Raw genomic sequence first — 21,221 nt, 5'->3', positions numbered from 1 at the left:
TGTGTTTTCCATTTGGAACTGTAGATGTGGATGACATCACATCCAAAGTGGCCACACTGTTTAATCTGGACAGCCATGCTGTGGAGAACGAGATCCTCACACTTCAAACTGACATTGAGATTAAAGCCAGGGCAACACAAGGGATGAAGGCAGAGTTCTGGGAGCTACTGCTGCCTGAGAAGTACCCCAACCTCAGAAGATGTGCCATGAACTTAACAGCATGTTTTGGATCAACCTACCTGTGTGAGTCTGCTTTCTCTCACATGAAGATCATCAAGTCCAAGTACAGAACCACATTAACAGATGACCATCTTGTGGACTGCCTGAGGCTTGCAACGAGCTCCTACAACCCAGACATTGAAAAACTAGCTACCTCTTCCCAGTGCCAGCGTTCTCACTAAGGTAGAGACATTTAATTAAAAAAAACAGATAAAGGAGAACTATCAGTGACTGTTGACAGACCTTTTTGTGGAATTGTTTTTTGATTGTATTCCATTTTGCAATGTGACAGCTCTGTTTACACATCATTCCTATTCCTTTTTTTATTGTACATATATTTTTATTGTATTGTTCCACTTTTGCTTTGGCAATGTAAACACATGTTTTCTCATGCCCATTGAACTGAGTGTGTGTGTTGTCAGTGTGTATGCAGAGTGTGAAATAAACTTGAGAAGTTACAGTTACAGTCTTGTCATTCTTGTAAGTCCTACACTACACTGTTACAATGATATATAAAATAGCATATTATATTATATACCCATTCAATATGCACATGACAGAAAATATTATATGCCATATAATATTTTCTGGCGTGTGCATATTGAATGGGTAATACTATTACTACTAATACTAGCCTTATGCACCTTATCACACTGAATACTGTGAATATATTTTTCAGTTAGTTAGAATCTAACTAACTGAAAAATATATTCACAGTATTCACAGTGTCATAAGGTGCATAAGGCTAGTATTAGTAGTAATAGTATTACCCATTCAATATGCACATGACAGAAAATATTATATGGCATATAATATTTTCTGTCATGTGCATATTGAATGGGTAATACTATTACTACTAATACTAGCCTTATGCACCTTATCACACTGAATACTGTGAATATAATGGCATATAATATTTTCTGTCATGTGCATATTGAATGGGTAATACTATTACTACTAATACTAGCCTTATGCACCTTATCACACTGAATACTGTGAATATATTTTTCAGTTAGTTAGAATCTAACTAACTGAAAAATATATTCACAGTATTCACAGTGTCATAAGGTGCATAAGGCTAGTATTAGTAGTAATAGTATTACCCATTCAATATGCACATGACAGAAAATATTATATGGCATATAATATTTTCTGTCATGTGCATATTGAATGGGTAATACTATTACTACTAATACTAGCCTTATGCACCTTATGACACTGTGAATATATTTTTCAGTTAGTTAGATAGTAAATTATATTGACATTTGTGTTGTTTTTACTACCTGTACCCCCCCCCCCCCCCCTTCCCCCATGCTGCTATTATGCCTGAATTTCCCCAAGGGGATCAATAAAGGAATATCTTATCTTATCTTAGCCGAGAGTAGGACAAATTTGGGCTGGTAGCTCTCGGCTAGGTGGCAAATTAAAAAGTAGATCTTGGTTCAAAAAAGGTTGGGCACCCCTGCTCTAGAGGGGCCGAGGCAGAGAAGGCTGACACGATTGGCAGACGTCATGAACGTGCAGGGACACACTCAACCGGGTAACCCGGGAGTTGACTCCGCTCCAACACACCAGGGAATCAACCACCCTCTTGGTTCAACATGCGGTGGTTGTTCCTATAACCCTTCAGGAAAAAACTCCAAAACACACCTGCGGGTATACACTGGCTATACCGCAGTACAAGTGTTTCAGTTTTCAAAAAGGGGTTATCCCAGGCCTACGGGTAGACGAAAACAACTTCAAGTCAAGTCAAGAGTTTTATTTGTCACGGCATTCAAGTATACAATGAAATGCGGGTGGTCTTGCCCGCAACGATGTGCAATACAGTGGTACAACATGTAATAGAATCCAATAAAAAACAACATTGTGCAATAACAGGTAACAGGTAACAGGTAGCATGGTGGGACATCTCGGTATCTGTACATAGTTATTTACAGGGCATATAGGACATACTAGGTAGCTTAGGTAGTGCAATACACTGTTACTGTTGTTTACTAATTTAAAGTGACCTTTCCTTTTTGGCCATAAGTGTGGGCGTGTGCGGCATGAGTGTGTGTCTGCTCATGTTAAAGTGTTAAAGGGGCTATGTATTGCTATTCCTAGCACTATTTGGGCAACTTTACACAATTCCTGTTAGTCTATTGAAGACATTTGTACGTTTTTTTTTTTTTAAATGCATTGTTTTATATTTCTAATCAAGTACTCAAAACCATCATTTTTCTGTCTCAAGAAATCAGGCTGTTATGGCCTGGCTCCGCCCATAAGCACTTTGAGTGACAATCAGTCCACAGTCTGCACTGGTAGAGGGAGGGAGAGAGAGAGAGAGAGAGAGAGAGAGAGAGAGAGAGAGAGAGAGAGAGAGAGAGAGAGAGAGAGAGAGAGAGAGAGAGAGAGAGAGAAAAAAGACAGCCCCCCTCTCTCCCTCCCTTCCTCTCTCTTCCTTTCTCTCCCTCTCGGCTCATGAGAGTTCGCGGCAGCTTGTGTTTTTTTTTCTTTCTTTCTTTCCACTCGCTGTCTAGTCTAGGTAGAATGGGGGCGGGCATTAGCTCCAACCACAGAGCCAATCGCATCACCCAGCGGCCGTATTACACATATTGGCCGTTCAAAAAAAAAGGACCTGATTTACTGCAGGACGAAAGGGGCTGGGCTGAATCTGAGCAATCCGCCAATATGGTATTTAGACACTAAAACACATTGATACGAACTCCTATTACTATAATACAATGCTAGAGACTGAAAAATGACATTTATAATACATAGCCCCTTTAAAGTGGCTGCTAGTGTGTGAGCGTGCACAGCGTGCGTGTCGTGTGTGTGCTCATGTGTGCTTGTGTGTGGATAGATCAGTGTTCTGTGGCACTCAGTGTTCATTGTTCAAGGCTCTGATGGCCTGGGGGAAGAAGCTGAGCCTAAGCCTCTCTGTCCTAGTAGCTGGGGTTCGCAGGCGTCTTCCTGACCTCAGCAGCTGGAACAGGCTGTTATTGGGGTGATGGGGGTCTTTCATTATTCTGCAGGCTCTGGATTTGCACCTCTTGTTGTATAGAACCAGCAGGGGAGGTAGTGCAATACCCGTGGTACGCTCGGCTGAGCGCACCACTCTCTGTAGGGCCTTCTTGTCCTGTGCCGTGCTGTTTCCATACCAGGCAGTGATGTTTCCAGTCAAGATGCTCTCTACAGCTCCGGAGTAGAAGGACTGGAGTATCTTCCCCGATACTCTGAACTTCCTTAACTGTCTCAGGTGGTAGAGGCGCTGCTTCGCCTTTTTTACGACTGTGTCTATGTGTGTTGACCATGTCAGATCCTCTGAGATGTGGACCCCCAGGTACTTAAAGCTGCTCACCCTGTCCACGGTAGCCCTGTTTATCATCAGTGGTGTGTGTGTCTCCTGCTGTCCTCTCCTATAATCCACGATCAGCTCCTTGGTTTTACCAATGTTCAGGAGCAGGCTGTTGTCCTGGCACCAGCGTTCCAGTACCTCAACCTCCTCCTGGTAGGCCTTCTCGTCGTTCAGATCAGCCCCACCACCACTGTGTCGTCTGCAAACTTCACTATGGAGTTGGAGCTGAACTTGGCCACACAATTGTGTGTGTAGAGTGAGTACAGCAGGGGGCTCAGAACACAGCCCTGGGGGGACCCGATGCTCAGGGTGATGGTGTTGGAGGTCTGACCCCCCCACCCTGACCGCCTGGGGTCTTTCACTCAGAAAGTCCAGTACCCAGGCGCTCAGGGCGGAGCTCAGACCCAGCTCGATCAGCTTGTCCACCAGTCTGGTGGGGACTATGGTGTTGAACGCTGAGCTGTAGTCAATGAACAACAGCCCCCCTTCTGACGGTCAAGGTGAGAGAGGGTGCTGTGCAGTACTTGGGAGACCGCGTTGTCAGTGGACCTGTTTGTCCTGTATGCAAATTGCATAGGGTCCATATCACTGGGGAGGGAGGCACAAATGTGGTCCTTGACCAGCCTCTCGAAACATTTCATGACCACAGAGGTGAGTGCCACCGGTCTGTAGTCATTGAGACATGTTGGGGAGGGTTTCTTCGGTACAGCGATGATGGTAGACATCTTGAAGCAGGCAGGGACCACTGACTCCGCCAGGGATTGATTAAATATGGCGGTGAACACCGGGGCTAGCTGGTTGGCACAGGACTTAAGTATGCATCCTGTTATACCATCTGGGCCTGCCGCTTTCCTGGTGTTCACCTGCATAAATGCTCTTCTCACACTGTGTTCCGACAACGAGAGAGCGTCCCCGTCCCCCCGCGGTTGCCCCCCCCCCCTCCACAACAGCCGGCGCGCCAGTGACGTCACTAGCCGGAGAGCTAGCAGCGCCACTGTCTACGCCAAACCGAGCGTAGAAAGAGTTGAGCTTGTCCGCGAGAGAGGCGTCGTCGCTCCCCATTGAGGGGGCGCTGACTTTGTAGTCAGTTATTGTCTTCAGTCCCCGCCATAAGCCTCTTGTGTCGTTTTGTGCCATTTGTGTCTCCAGTTTATCAGCATATGTCCTCTTAGCAAGTTTAACAGCCTTGCGCAGAGTATAGACTGAAGCCTTATACTCCTCCATGTTTCCTGACTCTCTGCCCAGATTGTAAGCAGTGGTGCGAGAGTTCAGAGCTGCTCTAATAGTACTGTCCACCCACGGTTTCTTGTTTGGGAAAACCTGCACCTTTTTCGTGGGGACAATACTATCAGCTATTGTTGTTATATAGCTCACTACAGTGTCTGCGAGCTCGCTGACGTCACTGGCGCTACCTTGGAACATATTCCAATCCGTGTCTGCGAGCACGTCCTGGAGCGTAGCCTCTGATTCGTCAGTCCACTTCTTTGTCTCACGTGACACGACGGCGTCACGTGATCTTTGCTTGTAGGCAGGGAATAACAAGATGGAGTCGTGGTCGCTCGAGCTTGTAGACCCCGCCAATGGCGGAGTCGCTACCGCCTTGTAGCCGGCTCTGAACGGGGAATAACAGTGGTCTAGCGTGTTCCTCCCTCTTGTGGAGCAGGCGATGTGCTGAAAAAAGGACGGCATCACTTTCTTCAGATTCGCCTGGTTGAAATCGCCAGCCACGATCGTCGCCGCGTCTGGGTGTTTGATCTGGTGTTTATTGAGGTGGTCATGTAGTTCCCCCAGCGCTTTGCCAGTATTTGCCTGTGGAGGGATATATACGGCGGTCATGATGACCGAGGTAAACTCCCGGGGGAGGTGGAACGGACGGCACAGGATTGAAAGATGTTCCATGTCTGGCGAGCACGAGCTCGAGAGAACATGTACCTCTTTGGGATTAACCCTTCGGACCGGGCCCGGCGGACTGGGATGCACACAGGGATGCCAGAGGAGTTCTATAAAGACCACCTCAACAGCCCCCTCTCAACCATGCGTAAGCGGGAGAAGAGAGGGGCGAAAAGAATGGAGAACCAGCCCCTTGATGACAGCACAAGGTACAACATGTACCCAACAACAGTGTCTCCATAACGCCCAACCCTGTGACACCCGGGCCGACCCGGCATTTTTCACCCTGAAAAAAGCACAAGTCCCTCAGGGTACCAGAACAGAAGATCTGCGTCCCCGGCGGACAACGGGTTAACTGACCTGGACCAGCGTGACCAGAACCAGTCCGTGCCCTAATCACGCCGACATCCCCAACTCCAGGAGGGGGGGCAGGTACGCGTGTCGATCTAAAACATTATAGAGGGCGCCACCCAGACGGTCCCATTCGTACGGCGCTCAGTGGCCCACCCCAAGGGCGTGAGACCCCTCTACCTATGCTTTGATCTATTCCGTTAACATCCCCCAGATATGAACGAGAATTCGTAGAGACAAACCTAGTAAACTGGCGCTCGGAAGAGAAAAACTCCATCCCAGTTGCCCTATAAAAACGCTGTTTTAATAACAAGCAACCAAGGCGCACCAGCCTTATGCGTGATTCCTATCAGAAACACCCAGAGCCAGCACTATGTACGCGTCGAGACCCAAACACATCAATGGATAGTCTAACAAGACACCAGACATTGTTCCTCCAAGTCGCCTGTGAGAACGACAAGAAGCCGTCATTTCCTCTCCTCTTTTTATTAAAAAAGAAAGAAAACACAGACTGACATGGATCCCATGTGACGCGGCTGAGGGAAAAAATATTTTCATTTTTACACCCCGCCAACCTCACCACAGGGAGGAGACGGGAATCCTCAGAGAGACTTCCCACGTGAGCCATGAATTGAAAAGTCACGGTAACATTGAGCCATGTGACCGACAGACTCAAGTTACACATACATCGAGCGTAGCAGAACACCAAGTTCCTACGCTCTGCCCCGACAACTTGACAATAACAGAGAACCACACATGGTTCTGTAAAAAACTCACAGAAGCCGTCGTCCAATAGAAACGTGCCCAGTGATGTATTCTATGATGGGGGGAATCCCATGACTCAACTGCCCGTGATAGGTGCGGAGTCAGGGAACCCCCCCCCCCCCCCCCGTGCCGAGCTGACCTAACAGCTTGGCCGGACCGAATGAAAAGAGGGTAAAAAAAACCCAGACCAATCAGAAGAGGGAAGGAGGGGTTTATTCGGTACCCCCTCGCAAGCCCAATCCTCGAATACGACAACAACAATAGCCATACGATACCTTAAGTAGCCAGTATGCTAATGAACAGCGAATATCCAAGGATAAGCTAACTCAATGCACGCTAGCCACGCTATTAAACTAGTCAAGGCTATCGAATATGTATGATAGAATATGCATTTCAACACAGATCTATAATGACATAATAATATATTCCACAACAGGCTCAATATCACCGTTTAAGCAACAGAACACACAACTAACCTCTACCTTTATATGAAGAACCTAAGTCTTCAGGTCGAGGAAGAAAAAACCCTTTTGACCGAGTGTAAGCTGCAGGCCTTGCTTAAGCACACATGTAATGTAGCGACCAAACAAGACTATAAAGTCTAGCCCTCCTATCAAACCCACACTAGCGAAGGTTCACACATCGTATCCCCATCATATGTAGTGAATAAACACACCGTTTGTAACAAAATACAGTCCCTCCTAGGAGGGACTTTTTATTTGACAAAATCATATGCGGGCCGGGGAAGGGAACAGGGGGAAATGATAGGGGGAAAAGTCACTCCTAGCGACGCCTGCCACAAGCCGCTCGGGGTTTGCCACCCCGGGGAGCCCCGGAGGGACGGTAAAGGACTGGAGGCTGGTCTCGACGATCCCTACCGTCACCTCCGAGCGTGGATGGGCCGGCTGCAGTGGTCGAGGCGCCCTCTCTCCTCTTAGCCTTCTTCGCCGAAGGGCCAGCAGTGGCGGTGGTAGCGGCGGCGGCATCGGCCGCGGATCCCCAACGACGAGCCTTCCGCCTGACTCCACCGGCGACATCGGGCGGGGGGAAATGAGGCTGGAGCACGGACTGATCCTCCTGCATTTCCCTGCAGGTTGAAGTCATAAGCTGCAACGCCGACCCGAAGAGCCCAGCATCGGAGAGGGGTGCCGTCAGAAGTGGCGTCCTCTTCTTCTCCGGCACACGCGCCTGCTCCAGCCAAAGGTGGCGCTGGGCTAGAGTGGCCAGGGCGCGTACCTTCCCAGCGGCGACGGCCTGCAGCTGGATCAGATGCAGGACGGCTCCGGCCTCCTGGGCGAGCTGATCACGTTGTATTTCGGTCAGCTCCGTACCGCCCGTCATTATCCCGGACATGAACCTCGCTAGCTGCGCGATGTTAGACGTGGCAGCTAGGGATTGAGTCGCGGCGATGAACGCCAACCGCCTCGCCGATTTCCCGTGGGGAACCGGCTTCCGTAAAGGCTCCCACACCACCTCAGGACAAAGGAGAGCTGCCATCGGCCTATCAAGCCGAGGCACCCCCTCCTTCATACCCTCTACCAAACCCACCACCCTCGTGACTCGCACGTAGGCGGGAGTGAGGCCTGTGATGTGAGAGACCACCTGTCCCTGACGGACGTAGGCCTCCATTGAGGGGAAAAATGGGCAGACAACGCCCGTCTCCCTCACAGGACAACGTTGCCATAAATTACCTATGAGATCATCAGGGACAGGAACAGGCAGTGGCTGCGGCAGCGGCACGCCATTTGCGACTGCCGCCGCCGCCATGAGCTCGGGGAACAAAGCACGCAGTTCCCCCTGCATACTTTCCCCCACCGAGCCCGCATCCCTCACATGCGGCAGACTACTGGACATCGCAGAGCCACATTCCGATGTGGCTGATAGCAGGGCATCCCGTCGTTGAGTCGGAGGTTCTAACCCAACATCAGCATACGAGGGACCCCAAGGAGACATATCACCCCCTGCCAGTTTATCCTGAACGGGAGGCGGACATGTCTCCACCGGGGCGTCCAACAAGAACCCATCTGCCTCTACCATGTAATCCTCAGTTTCCATCGGCCACGGAGAAGCAGACGCATCCTCATCCGGCTCCAGCAACTCCCCGAAACCAGGCCGTTCGCGTCTGCAAGCCACCATCTTATGACGGGAGCGAGCAGACGCAAAAAGCTTGTGTCTCAAATCCTCCGCCACAAGAGGAGCCGGCGACTCTCCGGCGGCAAAGGAACCAGAGCAGGAACCAGGCCATCTCACAGGAGACGGCGCTGGTGCACCAGCTCCTTGGAGAGGCAAGCTATCCACCGGACGCTTACCGGGCGCGGATGCCGACCACGACAGTGGCGTCAACCCCGCCCCAAGACGCACGGCGGAGGAGGAAATGGAGAATCGCTGGTGAAGGGTAACGTTGCTAGCGCGACCCCCAGAGGTAAACATTATAGCTTAGCTTTTTTCTTTTAAAAAGTATGAGAGAAAGGAAAAAGCAAGAAACAATGTGAACACTTAACTCAACTTTCTTCAGCTAAATACCCTTGTCAAGTGATTGGTATACAGGCACTCTCTTGTGGTTAAAGTGAAGAAGGAGGCGAGTGTGTGGCCACACACCTGCTTATGTAGGTAGCGGATGGGGTGTGGCCAGACGGAGGTTGGTATGTAAAGGTGCATTTGTGAGTTTTTATTCAGTGCATATGCACTAAGTGAGATATGTGCAGTTGACGCTGAGCGGAACTGTTGTCCAACTCTTAATTTCCGATACCGATATCAACCAATATCAACCGATACCGATATATGCAGGGTCCCCCCCCCCCCCCAAAAAAACGGAATAATTTCAGGTAATTAACATATCTCTTGTTGTGGAATTAACACAACATTATGCATACTTCTGACAATAAATTAAATCAGAATTTGTTCTTACTTGCTTGCCTGGGTAAATAAAGGTTATAGAAATGTTAAAAAAAAAAAAAAAAAAAAAAATTGAAAAACGGTAAAGATATTTTCCGATATCACATTTTAATGGCAATATCGGCCGATAATATCGGTAGGCCAATAATATCGGTAGGCCGATAATATCGGAGATCCCTAGTTTCAATTTATGAATGTAAATGTACCCAATTCTAGCCAAAAGGCTCGTTTACATTGGCAGTCCCCCTGCCAGAAATAATGGACTATACTATTACAAAAAAGATTAAAACACAAGTACAAACACATTAGCAATAATAATTGAACCCTTATATACACAGTTCAATCCCCACATAGTATACACATCAGTTTTCATATCTTTGATTATATATCAACCAGTTCCTAAGATTAAATTCGAAGGTGTTGAATGAAATGGACTCTCTAATGTTCTGTGGGATTTTATTCCACTCAGGCGCTGTTTTATAAGAGAACACTGACTGCCAGAATATGCTCTTTAAACAGGATTTTGCAGTCTCTGGCTTCCCCTCCAGTAGCACTAGTTACAGAGGAGCGAAAATGGACTTGCTTGCAGAGTGAAGGTGGTGCCAAGTTAGGTTGGATTTTGTACATTAGGCAGGCAGCAGTTTTTTTTTCTCCCATTTTTCTATATTTTTCTCCCATCCCAATTTCGTATCATCCAATTCAACCCTCCCCTGTCACGAACGCTGTTTCTTGCCTCCAATGAACGAACAATGAACACTACACAACAACAACCATCAAACGCACATAGCACACACATCCACACGCACACACTCACTTTAAACAAACACACTATAGCACCCACTCCACACACTTTATAGCACACACTCACTTTAAACAAACACACTGTAGCACCCACTCCCCACACTTTATATTTATTGATGAAGGATTGCACTACAACTCGTACACCTTACTGTAAATTGTACCTAAATTGTACCTCATCCCATTTCTGCTTGCACTATTAAAGTATTGTACATTAGTACACTGCATAGTATTGTATATTATATGGTAACTCAGTTACGTCTATTCTGCATCGAACATTGTACATATGTCTATACTGAACACTGACCTCATTTTCTACTTCTAAATTACATGCTATACTATATTATTTGATACTATCTTGTCTAGCACAGTCTCTGGAGCGTAACAGTAAGAAGCATTTTGTATGAAAGTATTCTGTACTTCTGTATGACAACTATTAAAGAAACTTGAAACTTGAACTCCCACAAGCCGGCTGCAATGTGGACTAAGTCATACATAGCACAAGTCCCCTCCGGTACTTGAGGTAACAGGCAGCAGTCGCATCTTTTCACCTGCGCAGCTCGATCTCTCAGTGGCGAGGAGTAACGCGTGGGAGGCTCACACTGCCCCCGACACTTCCTGATTCTACTGCGCAGGCGCACCAACCGACCTGTAGGAGTCGCTGTCCACAACGCCCGATCCCCACCCATCAGTTTCCCACCCCCTAATACGGCCAATGTGTATTAGTACGGACGACCAGCTAAACTGAAAGCAAATGTGGAGCGCTGGGCTCGAACAGGCAAGCCCAGCGTCTCCAGATTGTGTGGCGAGCGCCTTGCCCACTACGCCACGTAGCCGCCCACAGGCAGCAGTTCTTAAAGAGAACAAGGTTTTCCCAACTTAATAGTCTATTTTGTAAAATTGCACAATGATGGAAAGATCTTGTTTTTTTTTATCTAGCGTTTTGAGTGCTTGTTTGTATAGAGAAATAACCAATGTAAATATTTATTAAATTATTATTATTTAATATGACACTGTTGATGAAGGGGCAGGACATGATAAGCATTGCACTTGATTGATTGATTGATTGATTGATTGATTGATTGATTGATTGATTGATTGATTGATTGATTGATTGATTGATTGAAAACTTTATTAACAGATTGCAGAATGGGTACAATACAGTACAACTCAATACACTCAATTGTTAAGGGGATGCAGACCAGAGAAAGACTTTTGTCTTGTTTACATCAGTCAGTATGACATACATGACATACAGCTATACAGTACTGCTACATCTATACATTTATGGCATACCAGATTTGCAAATACAGTACTGTTTGTGATACAAAAAGAGTCCAGAAAAGAGTATATACATTTGACATAAAAACTGTACTTTGGGGGAGGTTGGGTAGGTGGGGTTGGTGGGATGGCTGTACATTGGAGGTGGTTTGGTGGGTGAGGGGGGGGGGGGGTTGGGCAGGAGGGGTGGGGCGGGGGGAACACTGTACAACTGTACAAGCAAAACTGTACATTGGAATATTGACAACCATACTTGGTCATTTACTGTACATTGGAGGGGGTTGGGTTAGGACATTTACATGGGCCAGTTTCGAATTGCAGTCTTAGGTGTTCTTTGAGAGTGTTTTTGAAAGTGGGTAGTGATTCACATTCCTTTACAGCTTTGGGTAGGGTGTTCCACATTGATGTGGCATAATTGCAAAACATGTTTAGTCCCTTGTTTGAGCCGAATCTGGGTTTAACATGATTTGTGGAGCTCCCTCTGGTGTTGTGATCATGGTATTCACTGACCTTTGGGAAGTATTTTGACATGTACATGGGTACCTTGGTCATGTAGTGTATCTTGTAGACCAGGCCCATTGCAAGTTGCTGTACTCTGTCGTCTACTCTAAGCCATCCTAGGTTGTCAAAGTGGGCAGGGGTGAGGTGGGTTCTAGGAGTAAGGTCAAGCAGTAGTCTGACCAGTTTGTTTTGAGATGTTTGTAATTTTGTTTTTAGCGCCTTTGAGGTGCTTTGGTACCATGAGGTGCAAGCATAGTCGTAGTACCCTTGTATGAGTGCTCCTGCCAGAGTCTTCAGGGTGTTCTTGTTTACCAGAGAGGAGATCCAGTACAAGAATCGAGTTCGTTGGTTGACTTTTTTTATTACATTGGATGCCATTTTGTCACAGGAAAGATTAGCCTCTAGGATGGAGCCCAGGTAGGTAATTTCATCTTTCCTTGTGACAATATTGTCACCCACTGTAACTGAGAAGCCGTCAGTCTTGCTGAGTTTGTTATTTGAACCGAAGAGAATGGACTCTGTTTTGCCCATGTGTAGTGATAATTTGTTATCAGCGAGCCATATGCAGATTTTGCCTAGTTCCGAGCTGAGGTTTTTTTCTTTTTTTTGATTTATCTTTTTTTATTGGAAGAATTAGTACATATTTATACATTTCAGTTATCAAAATTATACAACTTCCATTTCCTTCCTCATTCCTATCCCCTAATCCCACCCATCCCACCCAGTGAGGGCGACGACAAACATACATAAAAAAAAAAAAAAAAAAAAAAAAAAGGGAAAGGAAAAAAAGAGATATAAATAAAAAATAGACATTTAAATAATTAAACAAAAGTACAGATGTGGCAGACAAAGCTACGCAAAAGAAAAATGAAGTCAAATTAAAATAAAACAAAGATAAAACAGAGATATTTTTATATATACATACCGTAATAATAATATATAATATAAGTGTTACTCTCCATTTTAGTAGCGTAATTTCCAGATGGTAAAACAAATAAAATGGAGAGTAAATTTAACACCCTTAGCAGACCACCACAATGCCATCTCCCTAGCCATGCGTGGGCTAGCAGTGTCATGAAGGTAGATAGGGGGTGGAGGGGGGTCATGGGGTCCCAAGATTGGATGGAGTCATATGGGTTTTGAAATGGGATAGGAAGGGCTGCCATGTTTTGTGGAAGATATCCGTGTGGCCTTGTGTAGTAAATCTGATTTTCTCTATATGTATAAGAGACATGACATCCCTCATCCAGTGTAAGTGTGAAGGGGGAGTGGCTGCCTTCCAGTTGAATAGGATGAGGCGTCTGGCAATGAGTGAGGCAAAGGCCATGGCATTGGATTGCCCAATAGATATTGTAGCGTTTTCCGGTGTCAAGCCAAATAGTGCAATAAGAGGGCATGGGTCAATGTTCATAAAAAATATGTCTGAATAAGATTTAAAAATGGAAGTCCAGAAAGGGGCCAGTACTGGACAATGCCAGAACATATGGATAAGTGAGCCAGGGGCTTGGTGACACCGGTCGCATGTGGGATCCATGCCAGGATTTATCTTCGCCAGTCTAGTCTTTGACCAATATAGACGGTGGAGGAGCTTGAACTGTATCAGTGAATGGCGGGCACATATTGAAGAAGAGTGTATTCGGGCAAGAGCGTTTTCCCATTCTTTGTCTGTAAATTGATGATTTAGATCGGACTCCCAGTTTTGTCTTATAGCCAATACTGAGGAGGGTAGGGATAGGGATATGATGTTATATAGTTTAGATATTGAGCCTTTGATTACAACCTTCACCTCCAAGATGCGATCGATCAAAGTTTTTGGGGGTGTATGGGGGAACTGGTCAAATTTGCTCTTAACAAAATCACGTATCTGTAGATATCTGAAAAAATTTGTTTTTGGTAAGTTAAACTTTAGGGACAGTTGTGTGAAAGACATGAAAGAACTGTCTTGGTACAAATCATAAATGTTCAGAATGCCCTTCTTAAACCAGTTGCTGAAGGTTTCATCCACCATAGAGGGAGGGAAAAGGAAGTTTTTGTGGACAGGTGACGACTGTGACATGGCGTGGAGACCAAAGTGTTTTCTAAACTGGGACCAGATCCGGAGGGAGTGTTGTACTAAGAGGTTGTTGGTATACTGGGCGGTTGTGACTGGGAGCGAGGAGCAGACTAAGGATTGCAAAGATGTTCTAGAACAAGATGCCCTTTCCATGTCCACCCATGCCGGTACCCACTGACAGAGTCCGTAGTGGGAGTGACTCCAGTAGAGAATGCTGTGAATATTTGCAGCCCAATAGTAGACCAAGAAATTGGGTAGTGCGAAGCCTCCCTGTGATTTAGGCTTCTGAAGGGCCATTTTATTTATTCGGACTGGGCGTTTGTTCCAAATAAAATCTGATATTGCCTTGTCGAGGGCTTTAAAAAATGACTTTGGAATAAAGGTTGGAATATTTTGAAATAAGTACAGAAATTTCGGTAATGTGTTCATTTTCACAGTGTTCACTCTGCCAACAAGTGATAAAGGAAGTGATGACCATCTGATAAAATCCTGCTTGGTGCGCTCCAGTAGAGGGGTGAAGTTGGACGCTATGAGATTAGAATGTTTATGTGTTATCGTTATGCCAAGGTAACGGAAGCTGCTTGGGGAAAGCTTGAAGGGGAACCTAGAGGGGGGGATATTTCTAGCTAAGGAATTTATGGGGAAGAGTTCACTCTTGTTTAAGTTTAATTTATAGCCAGAAAAAACACCAAACTCGTGTAGTATGTGAAGGACACGTGGAAGTGTGGCCGCTGGATCCGCGATATACAACAGGACATCGTCCGCATATAGCGAGATTCTTTGTTCCTGTCCATTTCTGATGATGCCTTGGACATGGCGGTCCTTGCGAAAGGAAATAGCTAGTGGCTCGATCGCTAGTGCAAATAGTAGCGGAGAGAGAGGGCAACCCTGTCTTGTACCGCGTTGTAGGGGGAAATATTCCGAAGTCACATCATTTGTTCGAACTGATGCCACTGGAGAGGAGTATAAAAGTTTGACCCAGGACACAAATTTCTCGCCGAAACCGAATTTCTGCAGAGTATAGAATAAATAGTCCCATTCAACCCGGTCAAAGGCCTTCTCTGCGTCTAGCGCAACAACGACCTCTGCAACGGGAGACTCGGTGGATGAGTAAATTATATTCATAAGGCGCCGCAGGTTGAAAAAAGCCATTCTATCCTTCACAAAGCCAGACTGGTCTGGATGGATAATACTTGGTATAACGGATTCCAGTCGTCGAGCGAGTACCTTTGCCAAGATCTTTGCTTCATTGTTAAGGAGAGAAATAGGACGATATGAGCCACAGTCTTTCGGGTCCTTATCTTTTTTTAAAAGCAGGGATATTGAGGCTTGATAGAGAGTCGGAGGAAGCGAGCAGGATTGAAAAGATTCCTCAAACATTGAAGCCATAATGGAACATAACTGGGTGGAATATTTTTTTAAAAATTCCACTGGGAACCCGTCTGGGCCTGGGCTTTTCTCACTCTGCATCATAGTTAAAGCCTGTTGGATTTCATCAGCGCTAATGGGCTCTTCCAAAAGAGTCATTGAATCCTTGTCTATGACTGGTATATCCAAATTTGCGAAGAAACTATTCATGAGAGAGGGGTCTTTGGGGGAATCAGAGGTATATAGTGAAGAATAAAATGTTTTGAATTGACCATTTATTTCCAATGGGTCCGTATAGATCTCTCCAGTGGCAGAGTTAATTTGCGTGATCAAGTTCTGAGCGGTGCGGTGTTTTAGCTGTAGTGACAGCACTTTACTAGGTTTATCACCGAATTCAAAAAAGGACTGCCGTGATTTGAGTAGAAGCTGCTCAGCATGACTGGTGGAAAGGAGGTTAAATTCCGTCTGTAGGGTCACTCTTTCATTATAAAGTGCAGGTGTCGGAGAGACTGCGTATGAATAATCCAATTTAATAATTTGGTCTGAAAGTTCAGTGCGTCTGCTGTTGTGCAGTTTATTACGTCGAGCACAATTAGAAATAATTTCTCCACGGAGAAAAGCTTTAAGAGCTTCCCAAATGATGGACATAGGCATGCCAGGGGTAGAATTTACCTCAATAAAAAATTTGATCTTAGTGGACAGGAACGATGAAAATGAGTCCTCAGATAGCAATAGTGGATTAAGTTTCCACGGCCTGAATGATGGACATTTGTCCGGGAAGGCTAGCTCTAAGATTATTGCTGCATGGTCTGAAATAACAATGCTATCGTAAGAGCAGGAACGCACTTGAGATAGAAATGTGTTGTCAATAAACAAATAATCAATTCGAGAATATGTATGATGAACTGGTGAAAAGAAAGAGTACTGTTTGGCGGTGGGATGAAGGAAGCGCCAGACATCTGAAATACCGTATTGCTTCAGGAAGGACACTATGGCTCTAGCAGTCTGAGATTGTGGAGCTGGATTAGATGATGATCGATCTAAGGCTGGGTTAAGAGCACAATTAAAATCACCTCCCATAATCAGTTGGTTAGAGTTCAGGTCGGGGAGTGAAGAGATAAGTTTATTGATGAAATGCGTGTCACCAAAATTTGGAGCATATACGTTGACTAGGACTACCTTTGTGGAATAGAGAGTTCCTGAAACTATAATGAATCTGCCATTAGGGTCAGAGATCACATCAGATGGAGTAAATGGTGTGTTTTTGTTGATCAGAATGGCTGTTCCTCTGGCTTTGCTCTGAAAACCAGAGTGGAACACTTGACCTACCCAAGCTCTGTGTATTCGACGGTGATCTACTCGCCGAAGGTGAGTTTCTTGCAGAAAAGCGATGCCAACCCCAAGCTGCTGTAAGTGAGTAAGGATCCTAGTACGTTTCAAGGGGTTATTTACACCCTTCACATTCCAACTAATTGTGTTAGTATTGCCCCCTGACCCCCTATTAGGATTAAACACTGGCATAAGAAAGTGAAAAAATATTCATGACATTTGAGATGGCAAAGTGGTGGTCCAGGGTGCTTATAATTAAAGATGAAAAAAAGTCATAAGAATAGAAACAAAAAACAATAAACAAAAATAGACAAAGATATTCACTGTTAATATTAGCAATGAAAAACAAACAAACATAAAACGCCCTCTCACGTCCCCGTGGGGCGTGACTACTCACAGCCATAGTAACACTGACTGTGCCTAGCATTACAGCTAACCTTGTGCACCCTGTGCTCTAAACGAGCACCCCGTGAGAACTGTAATTCTTAATTACACATGGCAAGAACCAAAGAAGAAAAGAAAAAAAGGGAAGAAAGAAAAAATAATGAATAAATAAATAATTGCTCGACACGTGGCCATATATAATTATGTAACTAGCTTGGTTGGATAAGGCAGGTTTCTAACAATGTATACACCTAAACCCCTGTTTGGAATCTCATTGTAGTCCACCCCCTCAAGAGACAGGTACTGCCTATTTAGACCAGTAGAATGTAAGATATCTCTCTTTGGTTAGAGTTCTACACCAAATGTTTGGGCCATGGGGTATGTTGTTTTATAAAGGTGCATAGTGGCACCAAACCTGCCTTTTCCATATAACTAACACACACACACACACACACACACACACACACACACACACACACACACGGGGGCGGGGGCCAATTGATCACCGCCCTGACACACACATACCCACACGCACTCACACACCACGTATGTTGCTATGGTTAACTTATACATGTTAATCGCCAGCGGGATGACAGTCAGCTTGTATTTAACGAAAGAATAATAATAATAAGTTGGCTTTAGCAAGTAATAATAATAGTAACAATGAATTCACAGTGAACCGAGTTAGCCAACAGTCTATAGTAAGTGACGTAATCGAACAAACCCGGCAGTGACCCGGAAGAAAAAGAAATACAAAAATAATTAAAAAAAATAGGCGACATTCACCGGCAGGTTCACATTCGGCTTGTATTCTACGTAATAAAAATAGTAGTAACAAATGAGCTTTAGTAAATTAAGACTAGTCGGCCGGTTATAACGAGCAAGTTGGCCGATGTACACAGCAATTGCATAGCGACAATCATACCGTGTTGTTACCCACATCAATTTCTTCAACATTATGTAATTATAAATAGGAGCAATAACAGATTATATAGTCTTCCATTACCTCCCAGATAATCTCAATGCAAAAAATTACGAAAAGTGGTGGCCCCCCTGATAGTAGATGAATGCGAATAAGAAATCATAATGATAATAGTAGTAATAATAATAATAACGGTCTAGCTAGTTGCTAGGACCGTGAGGATCGTTATCAGTCAGCCAAAATGTTCAAATCCACTTCAGCCGGGGGTGTGAGGGGAAAAAACCCTGAGTCCACTGGTGTGTATCATATCCAAATGTTGTTAGTCCTTTAGTGTAAGCAGGATTTATCGTCAACAGTATGGTATATAATAGGAATAATAACGAATTGTTTTTTGGATAGTGTTCCATTACCTCCTAGGTAATCCCAGTACGAGAAAAAAAAAAATACGAAAAGTAGTGGCTCACCTGATAGTAGACAGATGCAAGTAAAATAAATCATAATAATAATAGTACTAATAATAATAATAACAACGGTCTAGCTAGTTGCTAGGACCGTGAAGAACGTTACCGGTCAGCCAGAATGTTCCTTCAGATCCACTTCGGCCGGAGGTATGAGGGAAAAAACTGATGTGTATCATATCCAAGCGTTATTAGTCTTTTAGTGTAGGCAGGATTTTTTCCTTGTAGAAATCGGCTGCCAGCTCTGGAGAGTCAAATGTGTAGCCTTCCCCACCGAATGTGAGGCGCAGCTTAGCCGGGTAAAGCAAGCCGTATCTGATGTTGGCCTCGCGGAGCAGGTTCTTGATGTCTTTGTATGCCCCTCGGCGTCTGGATAGATCCGCAGAAAGATCGGGGAAAATGTGTACCGTGGAGCCCCTGAATGTTAGCCGTCCCCGCTCACGCGAGAGCCGCATGACCAGCTCCTTCGTCTGGGAATAATGGAACCGTACCATCATGCCTCTAGGAGGGGCCTTCTGGTGCGTTTTGGGTGCCATTAGGCGATGTGCGCGGTCTAGGACTACCGGCTTGTCGAAGGCCTCTTCACCGAACAGCTCCACGAAAAAGGCGGACATGAATGTAATAGAGTTCTGCCCCTCGATTCCTTCAGGGATTCCAATTATTTTTACGTTCTGCCTGCGTGAACGGTTTTCGAGGTCATCAATTTTGAGTCGTAGGTTAGTGTTTTCGCTTAAGGATTCACACAATGTCTCCACTGTGGATGCACACAGTGTCTCTACTGTGGACAACCTCTCGTCCATATCCGCCAATGAAGTCTCCACGTGCTGTATTTTCTGCGTCTGTGTGGATATCGAGGCCTGGAGGACCGAGAGGGAGGTACGGAGCTCGGCCAGGAATTCTGTACGGAGGGAAGCTACCTCGGCACGAATTGTAGAGGTAATCAGCTCTTTCATTATCGCTGGCGTCAGCTCTGTTGGTTCCGCGGCGTCCGCCATCTTGTCGCCTGTACTCGAGCCCGTTTCCTCTAACTCTTCAAGTTCTGTCTTTCGCATATATCTTGTTGCTGGTTTTTTAGGCATACCAAATGTCTGATAATGTCGTCTGTTTAGTCAGAGAACATGAAGTATTACTTTCAGTTCGAGCCAAGTCAAATGGGCTGTAGTAAAACTTAAATTCTCACGGAGCTACTCTCATGTGCGTCGTTACTCCGCCATCTTAGTCTGATTAGGTTTCTGGTCTAATTTTAGACTCCAAAGGTGAGGTTTTTTTCAACCTGTAACTTGTTCTTGTCAGAGTCCAGCAGGGCTGAGTCGTCTGCGAACAAGAACAAGTTGCAGTCACAAGCTGACGACATGTAATTTGCATAAATTAGGAACAGTAGCGGTCCTAGTATGCTTCCTTGTGGAACACCACAGCTCACTGTGAGGGGGGGGGGGGGGGGGTAGGGTACCGTTTACCTCCACCATCTGTTCTCTCCCCTCTATAGGTTTGCATCCATCTCACTGATAGACTATCAAAACTTCTTCCAGCTCCTTCTCGAACACATCAATTGTTTTTTCTTTTCTTTCTCTTTTATGTTTGGTGTTTTATTTGTTACTGTTTTATTATCAAAGAAAGAAAGACAGACACAATTATGTAATCAATGATCATACTGTGAAGGAGTGTTGTGCCTATCAATAACCTGATGAGGGCAGCAGAGTGCGTTATGCTTCTAGTCTGCTTTAATTCCCACTAGAAGAAGACAAGAAAGCAGAAGAAGAAGAAGAAGAAGAGGGGAGGACTCGGGAGGAGGAGGCAAACAAAGGAGAAGCGTGTTGAAGCTGCATGATAATAATATCATAGCAGGACACTTCTTGAAGGTAAACATACATATTGACAGAACATGTAAGCGTGGGTCAGGGCTGGTTACTTTACGGTCCGTGTCCCGCCCCCCGTAGGTAATAGAGAGCTGTGTTGTTGAAGCTAGTACTAGCTAATGTCCATTAGCCTAACTCTGCTATTAGCTCTGGTCTGCAGCACATTGCACACGTAGCCAGTTTAGCCAAAGCACTGTCTCTGACCAAAGACGGGCAGGTGTGATCACTGATCATAATAATAACTTCAGACCGAAACGCATGCTATTTGCTTTTGCACGGGATGTTTGTGTAGTTCTTATACAGTATGGCTGCCTGTAACCACTAGTTACCAAATGGGCTAATTTCTGTGGTGTGATGGAGTAGATAAAACACTGGAGCAAACGATATTTCTGTTATACTGTGACTTTTTTTTTTACAAGATCCGGTAAAAAGACACCCAAGTTATTATGTTTGTTTATATATTTCTCATATATCAAGTCAATATATAACAACCGTTGTTTTGCATAATAGCAATCGTTGTCTCTTCCATTGCCATGTAGCCTACAAATCAATGGTGCTACTATGTTAGCCATGTTGGAAGACAGAGAACTACACACATTCTGTGCAAGGCCTGTCAGGTGATGTTGCAACTTGTAAAGCAGTAAACAGCTAGCCAGTGATTTATTTAAATTTTTAATTTTACCTTTATTTTACGAGGTAGTCACTTGAGATCAAATATTTCTTTTTCGAGCAAGACCTGGCCAAAATGGCAGCAAAAACAAATATACAACAAAAATTCTTGAGGTCTTCTTGATTTAACTCCCAGTATAGGGGG

General features: G+C 45.1%; 1 protein-coding gene across 1 annotated transcript in view; it reads left to right on the top strand.

The window, feature by feature from the left end:
- Nucleotides 1–20,311: 20,311 nt before the first annotated feature.
- Nucleotides 20,312–21,221, top strand: part of lig3 (ligase III, DNA, ATP-dependent) — a 45,677-nt gene continuing 44,767 nt past the window's right edge. The window contains exon 1 of the mRNA XM_084319873.1: nt 20,312–20,410. The gene's annotated coding sequence lies outside the window, so the exon portion shown is untranslated. The remainder of the gene's footprint in view (nt 20,411–21,221) is intronic.

The sequence above is a fragment of the Notolepis coatsorum genome (assembly GCF_963971535.1).
Source record: "Notolepis coatsorum genome assembly, chromosome: 8".
Taxonomy (NCBI): domain Eukaryota; kingdom Metazoa; phylum Chordata; class Actinopteri; order Aulopiformes; family Paralepididae; genus Notolepis; species Notolepis coatsorum.
Note: the sequence above shows the minus strand (reverse complement) of the source record. Positions and strands in the feature narration are given on the sequence as shown.